Source organism: Oncorhynchus keta, unplaced genomic scaffold (assembly GCF_023373465.1).
Source record: "Oncorhynchus keta strain PuntledgeMale-10-30-2019 unplaced genomic scaffold, Oket_V2 Un_contig_20428_pilon_pilon, whole genome shotgun sequence".
In the NCBI taxonomy this organism is placed as follows: domain Eukaryota; kingdom Metazoa; phylum Chordata; class Actinopteri; order Salmoniformes; family Salmonidae; genus Oncorhynchus; species Oncorhynchus keta.
Genome location: NW_026282001.1, coordinates 7248 through 29649, shown reverse-complemented (window position 1 = coordinate 29649; position 22402 = coordinate 7248). Strand labels below are relative to the sequence as shown.

Genomic DNA, 22402 nt, shown 5'->3' with positions numbered 1-22402 from the left:
TTCTTGGAAGTCTTAAACAAATCTACTCTGAAACAAAGGTATCACCTCAAACACATGGTTCTGGGCTTAAAGAAAGAAGACACCTGTACCATGTCAGATATGGAGTTGAAATGGATTCCATTTGGGGTTTTTCACCCCAATATTACACTTTATATACATCACAGATGACTGAAATACAGCAAACCCCTTTGGCAGAGAAACACGGATTTTAGGCATAAAAAATAAATATTATTTACAATTATGAAATTATAAAAATATGAATAACATTCCACCATGAGGTCACTAGGTAATAATGATACAATATGAATAACATTCCACCATGAGGTCACTAGGTAATAATGATACAATATGAATAACATTCCACCATGAGGTCACTAGGTAATAATGATACAATATGAATAACATTCCACCATGAGGTCACTAGGTATGTATTATATGAATAACATTCCACCATGAGGTCACTAGGTAATAATGATACAATATGAATAACATTCCACCATGAGGTCACTAGGTAATAATGATACATATGAATAACATTCCACCATGAGGTCACTAGGTAATAATGATACAATATGAATAACATTCCACCATGAGGTCACTAGGTAATAATGATACAATATGAATAACATTCCACCATGAGAGTCACTAGGTAATAATGATACAACATGAATAACATTCCACCATGAGGTCACTAGGTAATAATGATACAATATGAATAACATTCCACCATGAGGTCACTAGGTAATAATGATACAATATGAATAACATTCCACCATGAGGTCACTAGGTAATAATGATACAATATGAATAACATTCCACCATGAGGTCACTAGGTAATAATGATACAATATGAATAACATTCCACCATGAGGTCACTAGGTAATAATGATACAATATGAATAACATTCCACCATGAGGTCACTAGTATGTGATACAATATGAATAACATTCCACCATGAGGTCACTAGGTAATAATGATACAATATGAATAACATTCCACCATGAGGTCACTAGGTAATAATGATACAATATGAATAACATTCCACCATGAGGTCACTAGGTAATAATGATACAATATGAATAACATTCCACCATGAGTCACTAGGTAATAATGATACAATATGAATAACATTCCACCATGAGGTCACTAGGTAATAATGATACAATATGAATAACATTCCACCATGAGGTCACTAGGTAATAATGATACAATATGAATAACATTCCACCATGAGGTCACTAGTAATAATGATACAATATGAATAACATTCCACCATGAAGGTCACTAGGTAATAATGATACAATATGAATAACATTCCACCATGAGGTCACTAGAGTAATAATGATACAATATGAATAACATTCCACCATGAGGTCACTAGGTAATAATGATACAATATGAATAACATTCCACCATGAGGTCACTAGGTAATAATGATACAATATGAATAACATTCCACCATGAGGTCACTAGGTAATAATGATACAATATGAATAACATTCCCCCATGAGTCACTAGGGTCATCTGACTGCAGGAAAGCAGTAGCTACACAGAGATGTTATTGTAAACCCAAGGCTTTCTGCAAACAGGTTAAACTGGGTTTCTGATGATGCTGACATGGGGTCAGAGCTACTAAACTTTAACAGAAATTATGGAGTCCTAAATTAATCAGTAACAAGAATCACACAAAGTTTCCTGACATTGGGGAGGTGAATAAACTGTTCCCAGGTTTCATTCTCAACACAAAGGAAACTCTCACTGATGTTCTGGTTTTGAATTCAGGCTGCAAGGTAAGAATCCTACCAGGAATTATTTATGTAGGATGTTGGTAGAATGTTGGGGGACGGGACCAGATGGATCCTACCAGGGGTTATCTTGATGCTGGTAGAATGCGAAGATGATAATGAGATCTTACCAGGGTTATTCATGCAGGATGCTGGTAGAATGTTGTAGCTGGGATGGCAAGGATCCTACCAGGGATTATTCATGTAGGATGTTGGTAGAAATATTGAAGTTGATAGTAAGGATCCTACCAGAATATTCATGTAGGATGTTGGTAGAATGTTGATATTAGGATAGTAAGGATCCTACCAGGGATTATTCATGTAGGATGTTGGTAGAATGTTGAAGTTGGGATAGTAAGGATCCTACCAGGGGTTATTCATGTAGGATGTTGGTAGAATGTTGAAGTTGGGATAGTAAGGATCCTACCAGGAATTATTCATGTAGATGCTGGTAGAATGTTGAAGTTAGGATAGTAGGATCTAACAGGAATTATTCATGTAGGATGTTGGTAGAATGTTGAAGTTGGGATAGTAAGGATCCTACCAGGGGTTATTCATGTAGGATGTTGGTAGAATGTTGAAGTTGGATAGTAAGGATCCTACCAGGGTTATTCATGTAGGATGCTGGTAGAATGTTGTAGTTGGGATAGTAAGGATCCTACCAGGAATTATTCATGTAGGATGTTGGTAGAATGTTGAAGTTGGGATAGTAAGGATCCTACCAGGAATTATTCATGTAGGATGTTGGTAGAATGTTGATATTAGGATAGTAAGGATCCTACCAGGGATTATTCATGTAGGATGTTGGTAGAATGTTGAAGTTGGGATAGTAAGGATCCTACCAGGGGTTATTCATGTAGGATGTTGGTAGAATGTTGAAGTTGGGATAGTAAGATCCTACCAGGAATTATTCATGTAGGATGCTGGTAGAATGTTGAGTTGGGATAGTAAGGATCCTACCAGGAGTTATTCATGTAGGATGTTGGTAGACTGTTGAAGTTGGGATAGTAAGGATCCTACCAGGGGTTATTCATGTAGGATGCTGGTAGAATGTTGAAGTTGGGATAGTAAGGATCCTACCAGGGGTTATTCATGTAGGATGTTGGTAGAATGTTGAAGTTGGGATAGTAAGGATCCTACCAGGGATTATTAATGTAGGATGTTGGTAGAATGTTGAAGTTGGGATAGTAAGGATCCTACCAGGGGTTATTCATGTAGGATGTTGGTAGAATGTTGAAGTTGGGATAGTAAGGATCCTACCAGGGGTTATTAATGTAGGATGTTGGTAGAATGTTGAAGTTGGGATAGTAAGGATCCTACCAGGGATTATTCATGTAGGATGTTGGTAGAATGTTGAAGTTGGGATAGTAAGGATCCTACCAGGAATTATTTATGTAGGATGTTGGTAGAATGTTGATATTAGGATAGTAAGGATCCTACCAGGGATTATTAATGTAGGATGTTGGTAGAATGTTGAAGTTGGGATAGTAGTCAGAGACCGGTGTGTAAATGACAAGATTCAGGTAGATTACAGCCCGTCAATTAGGGAACTTTGTTTCTTTGTTGTGTGTTTATTTGTACCTTTACCTTCCTGTAGTCATTGGGAAGGATTCTGAATGGAGGAATGGTCTAAAATCACTCCCAATCTGTTCTCCGATTCATAAAACATTTTAGGAAAAAAGGCTCTGTGCCGTTATCCTCACAAAGTGAGGAATTGAAAGGTTGTCAATTTGACCAATAGATTCTTGAGAGAAAAAAGCATTACTTGTTTTAAACAAAATCTCCTTCTCTGAAAATATCTCAATGACTTGACATGTTCTGGTTGTGAATTCAGGCTACAAGGTAAGAATCTTCCCAGGGATTATTGTAAAGTGTGAAGAGAAATTAAATGTCTGGTGTAATTTTAGTTTAGTGAATGACAGTAAAACACTCAGATGTAACAGTCCATTTCACCTGGGACAGCTACGGGACAGTTCAATCATACTAAATGGCGCTAACTGGGCGTAGGCAATGAAATGAAAAAACATGTTCATATATTCGTATATTGTGGATATTTTACCATTTGTATATTTATTCATGTATTATAGTTCACTGACATGTTGGATCTCTGTTTAGGGTCATTGCTCGAAAATGAGTCTCTCTGGGGAGAGAGAGGAGGGCGGCCCTGCCTCTAAAATTAGTCTCTCTGGGGAGAGAGAGGAGGCGGCCCTGCCTCTAAAATTAGTCTCTCTGGGGAGAGAGAGGGAGGGCGGCCCTGCCTCTAAATGAGTCTCTGGGGGAGAGAGAGGAGGGCGGCCATGCCTCTAAAATGAGTCTCTCTGGGGAGAGAGAGGAGGGGGCCCTGCCTCGAAAATTATGTTGTCCGTCTGTGACCAAGAGAAGTGGTCTTAGTTCAATTCTATGAAATTATTTTGTTTTCTTTTTCATTTTGGGGCTGAACATCACAGCGAATATTGTTACATCACAGCGAATATTGTTACATCACAGCGAATATTGTTACATCACAGTGAATATTGTTACATCACAGTGAATATTGTTACATCACAGCGAATATTGTTACATCACAGCGAATATTGTTACATCACAGTGAATATTGTTACATCACAGTGAATATTGTTACATCACAGTGAATATTGTTACATCACAGTGAATATTGTTACATCACAGTGAATATTGTTACATCACAGCGAATATTGTTACATCACAGCGAATATTGTTACATCACAGCGAATATTGTTACATCACAGCAAGATGAAACTAATATTGTTACATTCTCTAGATTCTCCCGTTTCATTTGATCTATAGAGCCCCACAGTGGAGGTGTCATAATACCCATAACACCTAGCGGTCAAACAGGGAAATGGTTCCAATAGTTTTATAGAGCCCCACAGTGGAGGTGTTGTAGTACCCATAACACCTAGCGGTCAAACAGGGAAATGGTTCCAATAGTTTATAGAGCCCTACAGTGGAGGTGTTATAATACCCATAACACCTAGCGGTCAAACAGGGAAATGGTTCCAATAGTTTTATAGAGCCCCACAGTGGAGGTGTTGTAGTACCCATAACACCTAGTGGTCAAACAGGAAATGGTTCCAATAGTTTTCCACCTTGCATTTTCCCCATAGGGAATTGTAGAAACACTTGAGCCTTTTGGATGGACACTTCTAATGTAACAAAATAATCAGCAGTGGTGCTGCAGTGGTGCTGCAGTGGTGCCTGGGTAATATCACTGGGGAAGACATGGTACAACACATGTGTTGTGATAATAGTGGGTAATATCACTGGGGAAGACATGGTACAACACATGTGTTGTGATAATAGTGGGTAATATCACTGGGGAAGACATGGTGCAACACATGTGTTGTGATAATAGTGGGTAATATCACTGGAGAAGATATGGTACAACACATGTGTTGTGATAATTGCATTGTTTGCTCTATAACCTGCTAGTTCATATGCTTTGCAACCATGATATATAAGCCTAAGGCCCAGACAATAAGAAGACACAGTGGCAGATTAAATTCAACCACACCTTTGTTTCATCACTAAATCAGAGAGTCTGTCCGGTGGAGTCCACAACACATATTGCATTTAACAGACAGTTACAACTAAAAGATACCAACAACTATTTAGTCTAATCAACGTAAACTACATATGTGGCAGTCCATGGTTCTGATTTATGTGTGTGTGTGTGTGTGTGTGTGTGTGTGTGTGTGTGTGTGTGTGTTTTGTGTTGTGTGTGTGTGTGTGTGTGTGTGTGTGTGTGTGTGTGTGTGTGTGTGTGTGTGTGCGTGCGTGCGTGCGTGCGTGCGTGCGTGCATGTGTGTGTGTGCGCGTGTGTGTGTGTGTGTGTGTGTGTGTGTGTGTGTGTGTGTGTGTGTGTGTGTGTGTGTGTGTGTGTGTGTGTGTGTGTGTGTGTGTGTGTGTTTCTCTACTTGTTGTTGATGTTGAAATTCAACACACGGACACTCAAAGTCAAACAAATAAATAATTTAGTAACTGGAGAGATTTAAACCACCTCAATGCACACAGAACATGAATTAACCAAAACAGAGTGAGAGAAGAGATTCTCTTCAGCAACAAAATTCCAGAAGAACAAAAGAGTCTATCACCCTGTCATACTGTTTAATTTGTTATTTCACCTTTATTTAACCAGGTAGGCTAGTTGAGAACACCTTTATTTAACCAGGTAGGCTAGTTGAGAACACCTTTATTTAACCAGGTAGGCTAGTTGAGAACACCTTTATTTAACCAGGTAGGCCCAGTTGAGAACACCTTTATTTAACCAGGTAGGCTAGTTGAGAACACCTTTATTTAACCAGGTAGGCTAGTTGAGAACACCTTTATTTAACCAGGTAGGCCAGTTGAGAACACCTTTATTTATCCAGGTAGGCCGGTTGAGAACACCTTTATTTAACCAGGTAGGCTAGTTGAGAACACCTTTATTTAACCAGGTAGGCTAGTTGAGAACACCTTTATTTAACCAGGTAGGCTAGTTGAGAACACCTTTATTTAACCAGGTAGGCTAGTTGAGAACACCTTTATTTAACCAGGTAGGCTAGTTGAGAACACCTTTATTTAACCAGATAGGCTATTTGAGAACAAGTTCTCATTTGCAACTGCGACCTGGCCAAGATAAACCATAGCAGTTCGACACATATAACAACACAGAGTTTCACATGGAATAAACCAACATGCAGTCAATAATACAGTAGATCTATATACAGCATGTGTAAATGAGGCAGGATGAGAGAGGTAATAAATACAGTAGATCTATATACAGCATGTGTAAATGAGGTAGGATGAGAGAGGTAATAAATACAGTAGATCTATATACAGCATGTGTAAATGAGGCAGGATGAGAGAGGTAATAAATACAGTAGATCTATATACAGCATGTGTAAATGAGGTAGGATGAGAGAGGTAATAAATACAGTAGATCTATATACAGCATGTGTAAATGAGGCACGATGAGAGAGGTAATAAATACAGTAGATCTATATACAGCATGTGTAAATGAGGTAGGATGAGAGAGGTAATAAATACAGTAGATCTATATACAGCATGTGTAAATGAGGCAGGATGAGAGAGGTAATAAATACAGTAGATCTATATACAGCATGTGTAAATGAGGTAGGATGAGAAAGGTAATAAATACAGTAGATCTATATACAGCATGTGTAAATGAGGCACGATGAGAGAGGTAATAAATACAGTAGATCTATATGCAGCATGTGTAAATGAGGCAGGATGAGAGAGGTAATAAATACAGTAGATCTATATACAGCATGTGTAAATGAGGTAGGATGAGAGAGGTAATAAATACAGTAGATCTATATACAGCATGTGTAAATGAGGTAGGATGAGAGAGGTAATAAATACAGTAGATCTATATACAGCATGTGTAAATGAGGCAGGATGAGAGAGGTAATAAATACAGTAGATCTATATACAGCATGTGTAAATGAGGTAGGATGAGAGAGGTAATAAATACAGTAGATCTATATACAGCATGTGTAAATGAGGCGAGGCAGGATAAGAGAGGTAATAAATACAGTAGATCTATATACAGCATGTGTAAATGAGGCAGGATAAGAGAGGTAATAAATACAGTAGATCTATATACAGCATGTGTAAATGAGGTAGGATGAGAGAGGTAATAAATACAGTAGATCTATATACAGCATGTGTAAATGAGGCAGGATGAGAGAGGTAATAAATACAGTAGATCTATATACAGCATGTGTAAATGAGGTAGGATGAGAGAGGTAATAAATACAGTAGATCTATATACAGCATGTGTAAATGAGGCGAGGCAGGATAAGAGAGGTAATAAATACAGTAGATCTATATACAGCATGTGTAAATGAGGCAGGATAAGAGAGGTAATAAATACAGTAGATCTATATACAGCATGTGTAAATGAGGCAGGATAAGAGAGGTAATAAATACAGTAGATCTATATACAGCATGTGTAAATGAGGTAGGATGAGAGAGGAGGTAATAAATACAGTATTTCTATATACAGCATGTGTAAATGAGGTAGGATGAGAGAGGTAATAAATACAGTAGATCTATATACAGCATGTGTAAATGAGGCAGGATAAGAGAGGTAATAAATACAGTAGATCTATATACAGCATGTGTAAATGAGGTAGGATGAGAGAGTAATAAATACAGTAGATCTATATACAGCATGTGTAAATGAGGTAGGATGAGAGAGGTAATAAATACAGTAGATCTATATACAGCATGTGTAAATGAGGTAGGATGAGAGAGGTAATAAATACAGTAGATCTATATACAGCATGTGTAAATGAGGCAGGATGAGAGAGGTAATAAATACAGTAGATCTATATACAGCATGTGTAAATGAGGCAGGATGAGAGAGGTAATAAATACAGTAGATCTATATACAGCATGTGTAAATGAGGCAGGATAAGAGAGGTAATAAATACAGTAGATCTATATACAGCATGTGTAAATGAGGCAGGATAAGAGAGGTAATAAATACAGTAGATCTATATACAGCATGTGTAAATGAGGCAGGATAAGAGAGGTAATAAATACAGTAGATCTATATACAGCATGTGTAAATGAGGTAGGATGAGAGAGGGAGGTAATAAATACAGTATTTCTATATACAGCATGTGTAAATGAGGTAGGATGAGAGAGGTAATAAATACAGTAGATCTATATACAGCATGTGTAAATGAGGCAGGATAAGAGAGGTAATAAATACAGTAGATCTATATACAGCATGTGTAAATGAGGTAGGATGAGAGAGGTAATAAATACAGTAGATCTATATACAGCATGTGTAAATGAGGTAGGATGAGAGAGGTAATAAATACAGTAGATCTATATACAGCATGTGTAAATGAGGTAGGATGAGAGAGGTAATAAATACAGTAGATCTATATACAGCATGTGTAAATGAGGCAGGATGAGAGAGGTAATAAATACAGTAGATCTATATACAGCATGTGTAAATGAGGCAGGATAAGAGAGGTAATAAATACAGTAGATCTATATACAGCATGTGTAAATGAGGCGAGGCAGGATAAGAGAGGTAATTAATACAGTAGATCTATATACAGCATGTGTAAATGAGGCGAGGCAGGATGAGAGAGGTAATAAATACAGTAGATCTATATACAGCATGTGTAAATGAGGTAGGATAAAAGAGGTAATAAATACTGTACATACCTTTATTTTATGTCCTCGGCTACTTGGCTAAAAAGCTTGGTTCGCAACGTTCGCTAGTTAACTATTAAACATTAGCCGTCTACATCTAGCTACATATTGAACTTCCATCCTCTCAGGTCAGGGGCGCAATGTATGAATTAATGATTAGTTCAGAATCAGCTTTATAATCATTAGCCAGTATGGAGAGGCCAATGGTGACTTTAAAACAGTTACAGAGTTTAATGGCTGTGATAGGAGAACACTGAGGATGGATCAACTACATTATAGTTACTCCACAATACTAACCTAACTGACAGAGTTTAATGGCTGTGATAGGAGAACACTGAGGATGGATCAACTACATTATAGTTACTCCTCAATACTAACCTAACTGACAGAGTATAATGGCTGTGATAGGAGAACACTGAGGATGGATCAACTACATTATAGTTACTCCTCAATACTAACCTAAATGACAGAGTTTAATGGCTGTGATGGGAGAACACTGAGGATGGATCAACAACATTGTAGTTACTCCTCAATACTAACCTAACTGACAGAGTGAAAAGAAGGAAGCCGGTGGCAAAGCAGTTCACTTTTTGTCCTGAATACAAAGTGTGATGTTTGGTGCAAATCCAATACAACCCCTTACTGACTGCCATTCTCCATATGTTGAAGCATAGTGGTGGCTGCATCATTTACATTTACATTGTAGTCATTTAGCAGACGCTCTGATCCAGTAGTGAGTCATTTAGCAGACGCTCTGATGCAGAGGTGAGTCATTTAGCAGACGCTCTGATCCAGTAGTGAGTCATTTAGCAGACACTCTGATCCAGTAGTGAGTCATTTAGCAGACGCTCTGATCCAGTAGTGAGTCATTTAGCAGACGCTCTGATGCAGTAGTCAGTCATTTAGCAGACGCTCTGATGCAGTAGTGAGTCATTTAGCAGACGCTCTGATGCAGAGGTGAGTCATTTAGCAGACACTCTGATCCAGTAGTGAGTCATTTAGCAGACGCTCTGATGCAGAGGTGAGTCATTTAGCAGACGCTCTGATCCAGTAGTGAGTCATTTAGCAGACACTCTGATCCAGTAGTGAGTCATTTAGCAGACACTCTGATCCAGTAGTGAGTCATTTAGCAGACGCTCTGATCCAGTAGTGAGTCATTTAGCAGACACTCTGATCCAGTAGTGAGTCATTTAGCAGACGCTCTGATGGAGAGGTGAGTCATTTAGCAGACACTCTGATCCAGTAGTGAGTCATTTAGCAGACGCTCTGATGCAGAGGTGAGTCATTTAGCAGACGATCTGATCCAGTAGTGAGTCATTTAGCAGACGCTCTGATGCAGAGGTGAGTCATTTAGCAGACGCTCTGATCCAGTAGTGAGTCATTTAGCAGACGCTCTGATCCAGTAGTGAGTCATTTAGCAGACACTCTGATCCAGTAATGAGTCATTTAGCAGACACTCTGATCCAGTAATGAGTCATTTAGCAGACGATCTGATCCAGTAATGAGTCATTTAGCAGACGATCTGATCCAGTAGTGAGTCATTTAGCAGACACTCTGATCCAGTAATGAGTCATTTAGCAGACACTCTGATCCAGTAGTGAGTCATTTAGCAGACGCTCTGCTGCAGAGGTGAGTCATTTAGCAGACTCTCTGATCCAGTAGTGAGTCATTTAGCAGACACTCTGATCCACTAGTGAGTCATTTAGCAGACGCTCTGATCCAGTAGTGAGTCATTTAGCAGACGCTCTGATGCAGAGGTGAGTCATTTAGCAGACGCTCTGATCCAGTAGTGAGTCATTTAGCAGACGCTCTGATCCAGTAGTGAGTCATTTAGCAGACGCTCTGATGCAGGAGTGAGTCATTTAGCAGGCGCTCTGATCCAGTAGTGAGTCATTTAGCAGACGCTCTGATGCAGGAGTGAGTCATTTAGCAGGCGCTCTGATCCAGTAGTGAGTCATTTAGCAGGCGCTCTGATCCAGTAGTGAGTCATTTAGCAGACGCTCTGATGCAGTAGTGAGTCATTTAGCAGACACTCTGATCCAGCAGTGAGTCATTTAGCAGACGCTCTGATGGAGAGGTGAGTCATTTAGCAGACGCTCTGATCCAGTAGTGAGTCATTTAGCAGACGCTCTGATGGAGAGGTGAGTCATTTAGCAGACGATCTGATCCAGTAGTGAGTCATTTAGCAGACGCTCTGATCCAGTAGTGAGTCATTTAGCAGACGCTCTGATCCAGTAGTGAGTCATTTAGCAGACGGTCTGATCCAGTAGTGAGTCATTTAGCAGACGGTCTGATCCAGTAGTGAGTCATTTAGCAGACGGTCTGATCCAGTAGTGGGGGACCTGATCCTAGATCATAATGAATCAGATTACATGGAGAGGGGTGGACCTGATCCTAGATCATAATGAATCAGATTACATGGAGAGGAGGACCTGATCCTAGATCATAATGAATCATATTACATGGAGAGGAGACCTGATCCTAGATCATAATGAATCAGATTACATGGAGAGGGGGGACCTGATCCTAGATCATAATGAATCAGATTACATGGAGAGAGGGGGACCTGATCCTAGATCATAATGAATCAGATTACATGGAGAGGGAGACCTGATCCTAGATCATAATGAATCAGATTACATGGAGAGGGGACCTGATCCTAGATCATAATGAATCAGATTACATGGAGAGGGGGGACCTGATCCTAGATCATAATGAATCAGATTACATGGAGAGGGAGACCTGATCCTAGATCATAATGAATCAGATTACATGGAGAGGGGGGACCTGATCCTAGATCATAATGAATCAGATTACATGGAGAGGAGGACCTGATCCTAGATCATAATGAACCAGATTACATGGAGAGGGGGACCTGATCCTAGATCATAATGAATCAGATTACATGGAGAGGAGGACCTGATCCTAGATCATAATGAATCAGATTGCATGGAGAGGAGGGACCTGATCCTAGATCATAATGAATCAGATTACATGGAGAGGGGACCTGATCCTAGATCATAATGAATCAGATTACATGGAGAGGAGGACCTGATCCTAGATCATAATGAATCAGATTGCATGGAGAGGAGGGACCTGATCCTAGATCATAATGAATCAGATTACATGGAGAGGAGGGACCTGATCCTAGATCATAATGAATCAGATTACATGGAGAGGAGGGACCTGATCCTAGATCATAATGAATCAGATTACATGGAGAGGGGGACCTGATCCTAGTTCATAATGAATCAGATTACATGGAGAGGAGGGACCTGATCCTAGATCATAATGAATCAGATTACATGGAGAGGAGGACCTGATCCTAGATCATAATGAATCAGATTACATGGAGAGGGGGACCTGATCCTAGATCATAATGAATCAGATTACATGGAGAGGAGGACCTGATCCTAGATCATAATGAATCAGATTAGAGAATGAGTCAGATTAGATGGAGAGGGGGACCTGATCCTAGATCATAATGAATCAGATTACATGGAGAGGAGGACCTGATCCTAGATCATAATGAATCAGATTAGAGAATGAGTCAGATTAGATGGAGAGGGGGACCTGATCCTAGATCATAATGAATCAGATTAGATGGAGAGGGGAACCTGATCCTAGATCATAATGAATCAGATTACATGGAGAGGGAGACCTGATCCTAGATCATAATGAATCAGATTACATGGAGAGGAGGACCTGATCCTAGATCATAATGAATCAGATTACATGGAGAGGAGGACCTGATCCTAGATCATAATGAATCAGATTACATTGACAGGGGGACCTGATCCTAGATCATAATGAATCAGATTACATGGAGAGGGGGTCCTGATCCTAGATCATAATGAATCAGATTACATGGAGAGAAGGGACCTGATCCTAGATCATAATGAATCAGATTACATGGAGAGGGAGACCTGATCCTAGATCATAATGAATCAGATTACATGGAGAGAAGGGACCTCATCCTAGATCATAATGAATCAGATTACGTGGACAGGGAGACCTGATCCTAGATCATAATGAATCAGATTACATGGAGAGAAAGGACCTGATCCTAGATCATAATGAATCAGATTACATGGAGAGGGAGACCTGATCCTAGATCATAATGAATCAGATTACATGGAGAGGGGGACCTGATCCTAGATCATAATGAATCAGATTACATGGAGAGGAGGACCTGATCCTAGATCATAATGAATCAGATTACATGGAGAGGGGGACCTGATCCTAGATCATAATGAATCAGATTACATGGAGAGGGGGACCTGATCCTAGATCATAATGAATCAGATTACATGGAGAGGGGGACCTGATCCTAGATCATAATGAATCAGATTACATGGAGAGGAGGACCTGATCCTAGATCATAATGAATCAGATTACATGGAGAGAAGGGACCTGATCCTAGATCATAATGAATCAGATTACATGGAGAGGGGACCTGATCCTAGATCATAATGAATCAGATTACATGGAGAGGGGGACCTGATCCTAGATCATAATGAATCAGATTACATGGAGAGGGGGACCTGATCCTAGATGATAATGAATCAGATTACATGGAGAGGGGGACCTGATCCTAGATCATAATGAATCAGATTACATGGAGAGGGGACCTGATCCTAGATCATAATGAATCAGATTACATGGAGAGGGAGACCTGATCCTAGATCAATGAATGGGAGAGGGGGACCTGATCCTAGATCATAATGAATCAGATTACATGGAGAGAGTGGACCTGATCCTAGATCATAATGAATCAGATTACATGGAGAGGGAGACCTGATCCTAGATCATAATGAATCAGATTACATGGAGAGGGGGACCTGATCCTAGATCATAATGAATCAGATTACATGGAGAGGGGGACCTGATCCTAGATCATAATGAATCAGATTACATGGAGAGGGGGACCTGATCCTAGATCATAATGAATCAGATTACATGGAGAGGGAGACCTGATCCTAGATCAGCACTCCTCCTCTGAGTCACCAGGAACAAGAAACCAAACACTTCATGTTTTAAATTCTAGTTAGAACAGGTATTTACTGCCATCTAGTGGAAGATACCAATATAACACTTTATTATCAGGGTGGGGAGGCGGCTGAGCTGAAACAGAACACATAGTTGTAAAGTCTAGTTTCAGCAGGTGTTTACTGCCATCTAGTGGAAGATACCAATATAACACTTTATTATCAGGGTGGGGAGGCGGCTGAGCTGAAACAGAACACATAGTTGTAAAGTCTAGTTACAGCAGGTGTTTACTGCCATCTAGTGGAAGATACCAATATAACACTTTATTATCAGGGTGGGGAGGCGGCTGAGCTGAAACTGAACACATAGTTGTAAAGTCTAGTTACAGCAGGTGTTTACTGCCATCTAGTGGAAGATACCAATATAACACTTTATTATCAGGGTGGGGAGGCGGCTGAGCTGAAACAGAAAGTAAAGTTGTTCTTTTGTTCAGGATCCATTTTGAGACGAGACGACAGAGCAGAAAACACTACATGGAGATTATTGAAAAATAAAGTAAGTATTTCTGAACAATAATCTATTCTAATGGACAGAGTACGTGCATGAATACCTGGAATGAGATATTACTAGTTAGTAGAACTGCTACTTGAGCTGAGTTGCTGACAGACAGCAGTTTTCAAAGTGTAAACTAATCAGTAGTCCTACATGTTATCAGTAACACGTCTGGTAAAGATGGTGGAAGAGCTTTTCAATTATATGATTTTATGTTTATCTCAGGGTTTCTGAATCCTTTTGTTCTTACCAGCACTTACACACCTGATTCCACTAATCATCACATATTTTAAGACAGTTTGATATTTGAGGCATACAAATGAACATTCTCAAATTAAAACCTTTTGGGTTTGTAGGACTGCTTACAATTATTAAAGTCGTACAGTAACTCACATCTTGGAGAAAAAAAACAGCTAAACTTGGTTTAGAGTAAATTATATGTTTATCTATAATAATGTAAGAGAGATGTCTTGAAGAAACTCGCCTGGGTTTAGAACTCAGTGTCTCAGTGCCCTGCGAGAATGGTCAGTCCATGGTTCTGATTTATGTGTGTGTGTGTGTGTGTGTGTGTGTGTGTGTGTGTGTGTGTGTGTGTGTGTGTGTGTGTGTGTGTGTGTGTGTGTGTGTGTGTGTGTGTGTGTGTGCGTGTGCGTGTGTGTGCGTGTGCGTGTGTATACAGCATGTGTAAATGAGGCAGGATGAGAGAGGTAATAAATACAGTAGATCTATATACAGCATGTGTAAATGAGGCAGGATGAGAGAGGTAATAAACACAGTAGATCTATTTACAGCATGTGTAAATGAGGCAGGATAAGAGAGGTAATAAATACAGTAGATCTATATACAGCATGTGTAAATGAGGCAGGATGAGAGAGGTAATAAATACAGTAGATCTATATACAGCATGTGTAAATGAGGCAGGATGAGAGAGGTAATAAATACAGTAGATCTATATACAGCATGTGCAAATGAGGCAGGATGAGAGAGGTAATAAATACAGTAGATCTATATACAGCATGTGTAAATGAGGCAGGATGAGAGAGGTAATAAATACAGTAGATCTATATACAGCATGTGTAAATGAGGCAGGATGAGAGAGGTAATAAATACAGTAGATCTATATACAGCATGTGTAAATGAGGCAGGATGAGAGAGGTAATAAATACAGTAGATCTATATACAGCATGTGCAAATGAGGCAGGATAAGAGAGGTAATAAATACAGTAGATCTATATACAGCATGTGTAAATGAGGCAGGATGAGAGAGGTAATACATACAGTAGATCTATATACAGCATGTGTAAATGAGGCAGGATGAGAGAGGTAATAAATACAGTAGATCTATATACAGCATGTGTAAATGAGGCAGGATGAGAGAGGTAATAAATACAGTAGATCTATATACAGCATGTGTAAATGAGGCAGGATAAGAGAGGTAATAAATACAGTAGATCTATATACAGCATGTGTAAATGAGGCAGGATGAGAGAGGTAATAAATACAGTAGATCTATTTACAGCATGTGTAAATGAGGCAGGATGAGAGAGGTAATAAATACAGTAGATCTATATACAGCATGTGCAAATGAGGCAGGATAAGAGAGGTAATAAATACAGTAGATCTATATACAGCATGTGTAAATGAGGCAGGATGAGAGAGGTAATAAATACAGTAGATCTATATACAGCATGTGTAAATGAGGCAGGATGAGAGAGGTAATAAATACTGTAGATCTATATACAGCATGTGTAAATGAGGCAGGATAAGAGACGTAATACATACAGTAGATCTATATACAGCATGTGTAAATGAGGCAGGATGAGAGAGGTAATAAATACAGTAGAACTATATACAGCATGTGTAAATGAGGCAGGATGAGAGAGGTGATAAATACAGTAGATCTATATACAGCATTTGTAAATGAGGCAGGATGAGAGAGGTAATAAATACAGTAGATCTATATACAGCATGTGTAAATGAGGCAGGATAAGAGAGGTAATAAAAACAGTAGATCTATATACAGCATGTGTAAATGAGGCAGGATGAGAGAGGTAATAAATACAGTAGATCTATATACAGCATGTGTAAATGAGGCAGGATGAGAGAGGTAATAAATACAGTAGATGTATATACAGCATGTGTAAATGAGGCAGGATGAGAGAGGTAATAAATACAGTAGATCTATATACAGCATGTGTAAATGAGGCAGGATGAGAGAGGTAATAAATACAGTAGATCTATATACAGCATGTGTAAATGAGGCAGGATGAGAGGTAATAAATACAGTAGATCTATATACAGCATGTGTAAATGAGGCAGGATGAGAGAGGTAATAAATACAGTAGATCTACATTTACATTTACATTTAAGTCATTTAGCAGACGCTCTTATCCAGAGCGACTTACAAATTGGTGCATTCACCTTATGACATCCAGTAGAACAGTCACTTTACGATAGTGCATCTAAATCTTAAAGGGGGTGAGAAGGATTACTTATCCTATCCTAGGTATTCCTTAAAGAGGTGGGGTTTCAGGTGTCTCCGGAAGGTGGTGATTGACTCCGCTGTCCTGGCGTCGTGAGGGAGTTTGTTCCACCATTGGGGGGCCAGAGCAGCGAACAGTTTTGACTGGGCTGAGCGGGAACTGTACTTCCTCAGTGGTAGGGAGGTGAGCAGGCCAGAGGTGGATGAACGCAGTGCCCTTGTTTGGGTGTAGGGCCTGATCAGAGCCTGGAGGTACTGAGGTGCCGTTCCCCTCACAGCTCCGTGGCAAGCACCATGGTCTTGTAGCGGATGCGAGCTTCAACTGGAAGCCAGTGGAGTGAGCGGAGGAGCGGTGTGACGTGAAGAACTTGGGAAGGTTGAACACCAGACGGGCTGCGGCGTTCTGGATGAGTTGTAGGGGTTTAATGGCACAGGCAGGGAGCCCAGCCAACAGCGAGTTGCAGTAATCCAGACGGGAGATGACAAGTGCCTGGATTAGGACTTGCGCAGCTTCCTGTGTGAGGCAGGGTCGTACTCTGCGGATGTTGTAGAGCATGAACCTACAGGAACGGGCCACCGCCTTGATGTTAGTTGAAACGACAGGGTGTTGTCCAGGATCACGCCAAGGTTCTTAGCGCTCTGGGAGGAGGACACAATGGAGTTGTCAACCCTGATGGCGAGATCATGGAACGGGCAGTCCTTCCCGGGAGGAACAGCAGCTCCGTCTTGCCGAGGTTCAGCTTGAGGTGGTGATCCGTCATCCACACTGATATGTCTGCCAGACATGCAGAGATGCGATTCGCCACCTGGTCATCAGAAGGGGGAAAGGAGAAGATTAATTGTGTGTCGTCTGCATAGCAATGATAGGAGAGACCATGTGAGGTTATGACAGAGCCAAGTGACTTGGTGTATAGCGAGAATAGGAGAGGGCCTAGAACAGAGCCCTGGGGACACCAGTGGTGAGAGCGCGTGGTGAGGAGACAGATTCTCGCCACGCCACCTGGTAGGAGCGACCTGTCAGGGAGGACGCAATCCAAGCGTGGGCCGCGCCGGAGATGCCCAACTCGGAGAGGGTGGAGAGGAGGATCTGATGGTTCACAGTATCGAAGGCAGCCGATAGGTCTAGAAGGATGAGAGCAGAGGAGAGAGAGTTAGCTTTAGCAGTGCGGAGCGCCTCCGTGATACAGAGAAGAGCAGTCTCAGTTGAATGACTAGTCTTGAAACCTGACTGATTTGAATCAAGAAGGTCATTCAGAGAGAGATAGCGGGAGAGCTGGCCAAGGACGGCCCGTTCAAGAGTTTTGGAGAGAAAAGAAAGAAGGGATACTGGTCTGTAGTTGTTGACATCGGAGGGATCGAGTGTAGGTTTTTTCAGAAGGGGTGCAACTCTCGCTCTCTTGAAGAGGGAAGGGACGTAGCCAACGGTCAGGGATGAGTTGATGAGCGAGGTGAGGTAAGGGAGAAGGTCTCCGGAAATGGTCTGGAGAAGAGAGGAGGGGATAGGGTCAAGCGGGCAGGTTGTTGGGCGGCCGGCCGTCACAAGACGCGAGATTTCATTTGGAGAGAGAGGGGAGAAAGAGGTCAGAGCATAGGGTAGGGCAGTGTGAGCAGAACCAGCGGTGCCGTTTATACAGCATGTGTAAATGAGGCAGGATGAGAGAGGTAATAAATACAGTAGATCTATATACAGCATGTGCAAATGAGGCAGGATGAGAGAGGTAATAAATACAGTAGATCTATATACAGCATGTGTAAATGAGGCAGGATAAGAGACGTAATACATACAGTAGATCTATATACAGCATGTGTAAATGAGGCAGGATAAGAGAGGTAATAAATACAGTAGATCTATATACAGCATGTGTAAATGAGGCAGGATGAGAGAGGTAATAAACACAGTAGATCTATATACAGCATGTGTAAATGAGGCAGGATGAGAGAGGTAATAAATACAGTAGATCTATATACAGCATGTGTAAATGAGGCAGGATGAGAGAGGTAATAAATACAGTAGATCTATATACAGCATGTGTAAATGAGGCAGGATGAGAGAGGTAATAAATACTGTACATACCTTTATTTTATGTCCTCGGCTACTTGGCTAAAAAGCTTGGTTCGCAACGTTCGCTAGTTAACTATTAAACATTAGCCGTCTACATCTAGCTACATATTGAACTTCCATCCTCTCAGGTCAGGGGCGCAATGTATGAATTAATGATTAGTTCAGAATCAGCTTTATAATCATTAGCCAGTATGGAGAATTAAGTAAAACCACAAGTCCAAATTCCTATCTCCATCTCCGTGCCTCACAAAGACGGGCACTTATTGGTAGATGGGAAAAACAAAAGCAGGCATTGAATTTGCCTTTGAGCCTGGTGAAGATATTATTAATTACACTTTGGATGGGGTATCAACACACCCAGTCACTACAAAGATACAGGCATCTTCCTAACTTAGTTGCCGGAGAGGAAGGAAACCTCTCATTGATTTCACCATGAGGCCAATGGTGACTTAAAAACAGTTACAGAGTTTAATGGCTGTGATAGGAGAAAACTGAGGATGGATCAACAACATTATAGTTACTCCTCAATACTAACCTAACTGACAGAGTTTAATGGCTGTGATAGGAGAACACTGAGGATGGATCAACAACATTATAGTTACTCCTCAATACTAACCTAACTGACAGAGTATAATGGCTGTGATAGGAGAACACTGAGGATGGATCAACTACATTATAGTTACTCCTCAATACTATCCTAACTGACAGAGTTTAATGGCTGTGATAGGAGAACACTGAGGATGGATCAACTACATTATAGTTACTTCTCAATACTAACCTAACTGACAGAGTTTAATGGCTGTGATAGGATGAACGCTGAGGATGGATCAACAACATTATAGTTACTCCTCAATACTAACCTAACTGACAGAATTTAATGGCTGTGATGGGAGAACACTGAGGATGGATCAACTACATTATAGTTACTCCTCAATACTAACCTAACTGACAGAGTTTAATGGCTGTGATGGGAGAACACTGAGGATGGATCAACTACATTATAGTTACTCCTCAATACTAACCTAACTGACAGAGTGGCTGTGATAGGAGAACACTGAGGATGGATCAACTACATTATAGTTACTCCTCAATACTAACCTAACTGACAGAGTTTAATGGCTGTGATCCAGTAGTGAATCATTTAGCAGACGCTCTGATCCAGTAGTGAGTCATTTAACAGACGCTCTGATCCAGTAGTGAATCATTTAGCAGACGCTCTGATCCAGTAGTGAATCATTTAGCAGACGATCTGATCCGGTAGTGAGTCATTTAGCAGACGCTCTGATCCAGTAGTGAGTCATTTAGCAGACGCTCTGATCCAGTAGTGAGTCATTTAGCAGACGCTCCGATCCAGTAGTGAGTCATTTAGCAGACGCTCTGATCCAGTAGTGAGTCATTTAGCAGACGCTCTGATCCAGTAGTGAATCATTTAGCAGACGCTCTGATCCAGTAGTGAGTCATTTAGCAGACGCTCTGATCCAGTAGTGATTATTTTAGCAGACGCTCTGATCCAGTAGTGAGTCATTAAGCAGACACTCTGATCCAATAGTGAGTCATTTAGCAGGCGCTCTGATGCAGAGGTGAGTCATTTAGCAGACGCTCTGATCCAGTAGTGAATCATTTAGCAGATGCTCTGATGCAGTAGTGAGTCATTTAGCAGACACTCTGATCCAATAGTGAGTCATTTAGCAGGCGCTCTGATGCAGAGGTGAGTCATTTAGCAGACGCTCTGATCCAGTAGTGAGTCATTTAGCAGATGCTCTGATCCAGTAGTGAGTCATTAAGCAGACGCTCTGATGCAGTAGTGAGTCATTAAGCAGATGCTCTGATGCAGTAGTGAGTCATTTAGCAGACACTCTGATCCAGTAGTGAGTCATTTAGCAGACACTCTGATCCAGTAGTGAATCATTTAGCAGACGCTCTGATCCAGTAGTGAGTCATTTAGCAGGCGCTCTGATGCAGAGGTGAGTCATTTAGCAGACGCTCTGATCCAGTAGTGAGTCATTTAGCAGAAACTCCGATCCAGTAGTGAGTCATTTAGCAGACGCTCTGATCCAGTAGTGAGTCATTTAGCAGACGCTCTGATCCAGTAGTGAGTCAATTACCCAGATTACATGGAGAGGAGGACCTGATCCTAGACCATAATGAATCAGATTACATGGAGAGGAGGACCTGATCCTAGATCAGAATGAATCAGATTACATGGAGAGGGGGGATCTGATCCTAGATCATAATGAATCAGATTACATGGAGAGAGGGGATCTGATCCTAGATCATAATGAATCAGATTACATGGAGAGGGAGGACCTGATCCTAGATCATAATGAATCAGATTACATGGAGAGGAGGGACCTGATCCTAGATCATAATGAATCAGATTACATGGAGAGGGAGGACCTGATCCTAGATCATAATGAATCAGATTACATGGAGAGGGGGACCTGATCCTAGATCATAATGAATCAGATTACATGGAGAGGGAGGACCTGATCCTAGATCATAATGAATCAGATTACATGGAGAGGGGACCTGATCCTAGATCATAATGAATCATATTACATGGAGAGGAGGGACCTGATCCTAGATCAGAATTAACCAGATTACAGGGAGAGGGGGACCTGATCCTAGATCATAATTAACCAAGATCATAATGAATCAGATTACATGGAGAGGGAGACCTGATCCTAGATCATAATGAATCATATTACATGGAGAGGAGGGACCTGATCCTAGATCAGAATTAACCAGATTACAGGGAGAGGGGGACCTGATCCTAGATCATAATTAACCAAGATCATAATGAATCAGATTACATGGAGAGGGAGACCTGATCCTAGATCATAATGAATCAGATTACATGGAGAGCGGGACCTGATCCTAGATCATAATGAATCATATTACATGGAGAGGGGGGACCTGATCCTAGATCATAATGAATCAGATTACATGGAGAGGGGGAGCTGATCCTAGATCATAATGAATCATATTACATGGAGAGGGAGACCTGATCCTAGATCACAATGAATCAGATTACATGGAGAGAAGGGACCTGATCCTAGATCATAATGAATCAGATTACATGGAGAGGGAGACCTGATCCTAGATCATAATGAATCAGATTACATGGAGAGGAGGGACCTGATCCTAGATCATAATGAATCAGATTACATGGAGAGGGAGACCTGATCCTAGATCATAATGAATCAGATTACATGGAGAGGGGGACCTGATCCTAGATCTTAATGAATCAGATTACATGGAGAGGAGGACCTGATCCTAGATCATAATGAATCAGATTACATGGAGAGGGGGACCTGATCCTAGATCATAATGAA

General features: G+C 40.7%; 2 long non-coding RNA genes across 15 annotated transcripts; one reads left to right on the top strand and one right to left on the bottom strand.

Moving 5' to 3' along the window:
* Positions 1–5820: 5820 nt before the first annotated feature.
* On the top strand, positions 5821–21366 carry LOC127920734 (uncharacterized). Of its 4 annotated transcripts, XR_008107169.1 has the most exons (9): positions 5821–6708; positions 6765–6918; positions 7087–7156; positions 7213–7553; positions 8009–8670; positions 8900–8960; positions 15385–16630; positions 18668–18723; positions 18948–21366. It is a non-coding gene; the product is annotated as an uncharacterized LOC127920734 (long non-coding RNA). The 4 variants fall into 4 exon arrangements; XR_008107171.1 differs by lacking the exon at positions 6765–6918 and having other exon boundaries at positions 7045–7553; positions 15385–16182; XR_008107170.1 differs by lacking the exon at positions 6765–6918 and having other exon boundaries at positions 7045–7553; positions 15385–16238.
* On the bottom strand, positions 11543–21930 carry LOC127920736 (uncharacterized). 11 transcript variants are annotated; one of them, XR_008107179.1, is made up of 5 exons: positions 21597–21930; positions 21420–21508; positions 12079–12212; positions 11636–11724; positions 11543–11592 (listed from the first exon to the last, which is right to left on the bottom strand). It is a non-coding gene; the product is annotated as an uncharacterized LOC127920736 (long non-coding RNA). The 11 variants fall into 11 exon arrangements; XR_008107178.1 differs by lacking the exons at positions 11543–11592; positions 11636–11724; positions 12079–12212 and adding an exon at positions 12250–12345; XR_008107176.1 differs by lacking the exons at positions 11543–11592; positions 11636–11724; positions 12079–12212 and adding an exon at positions 13049–13130.
* Positions 21931–22402: the final 472 nt, after the last annotated feature.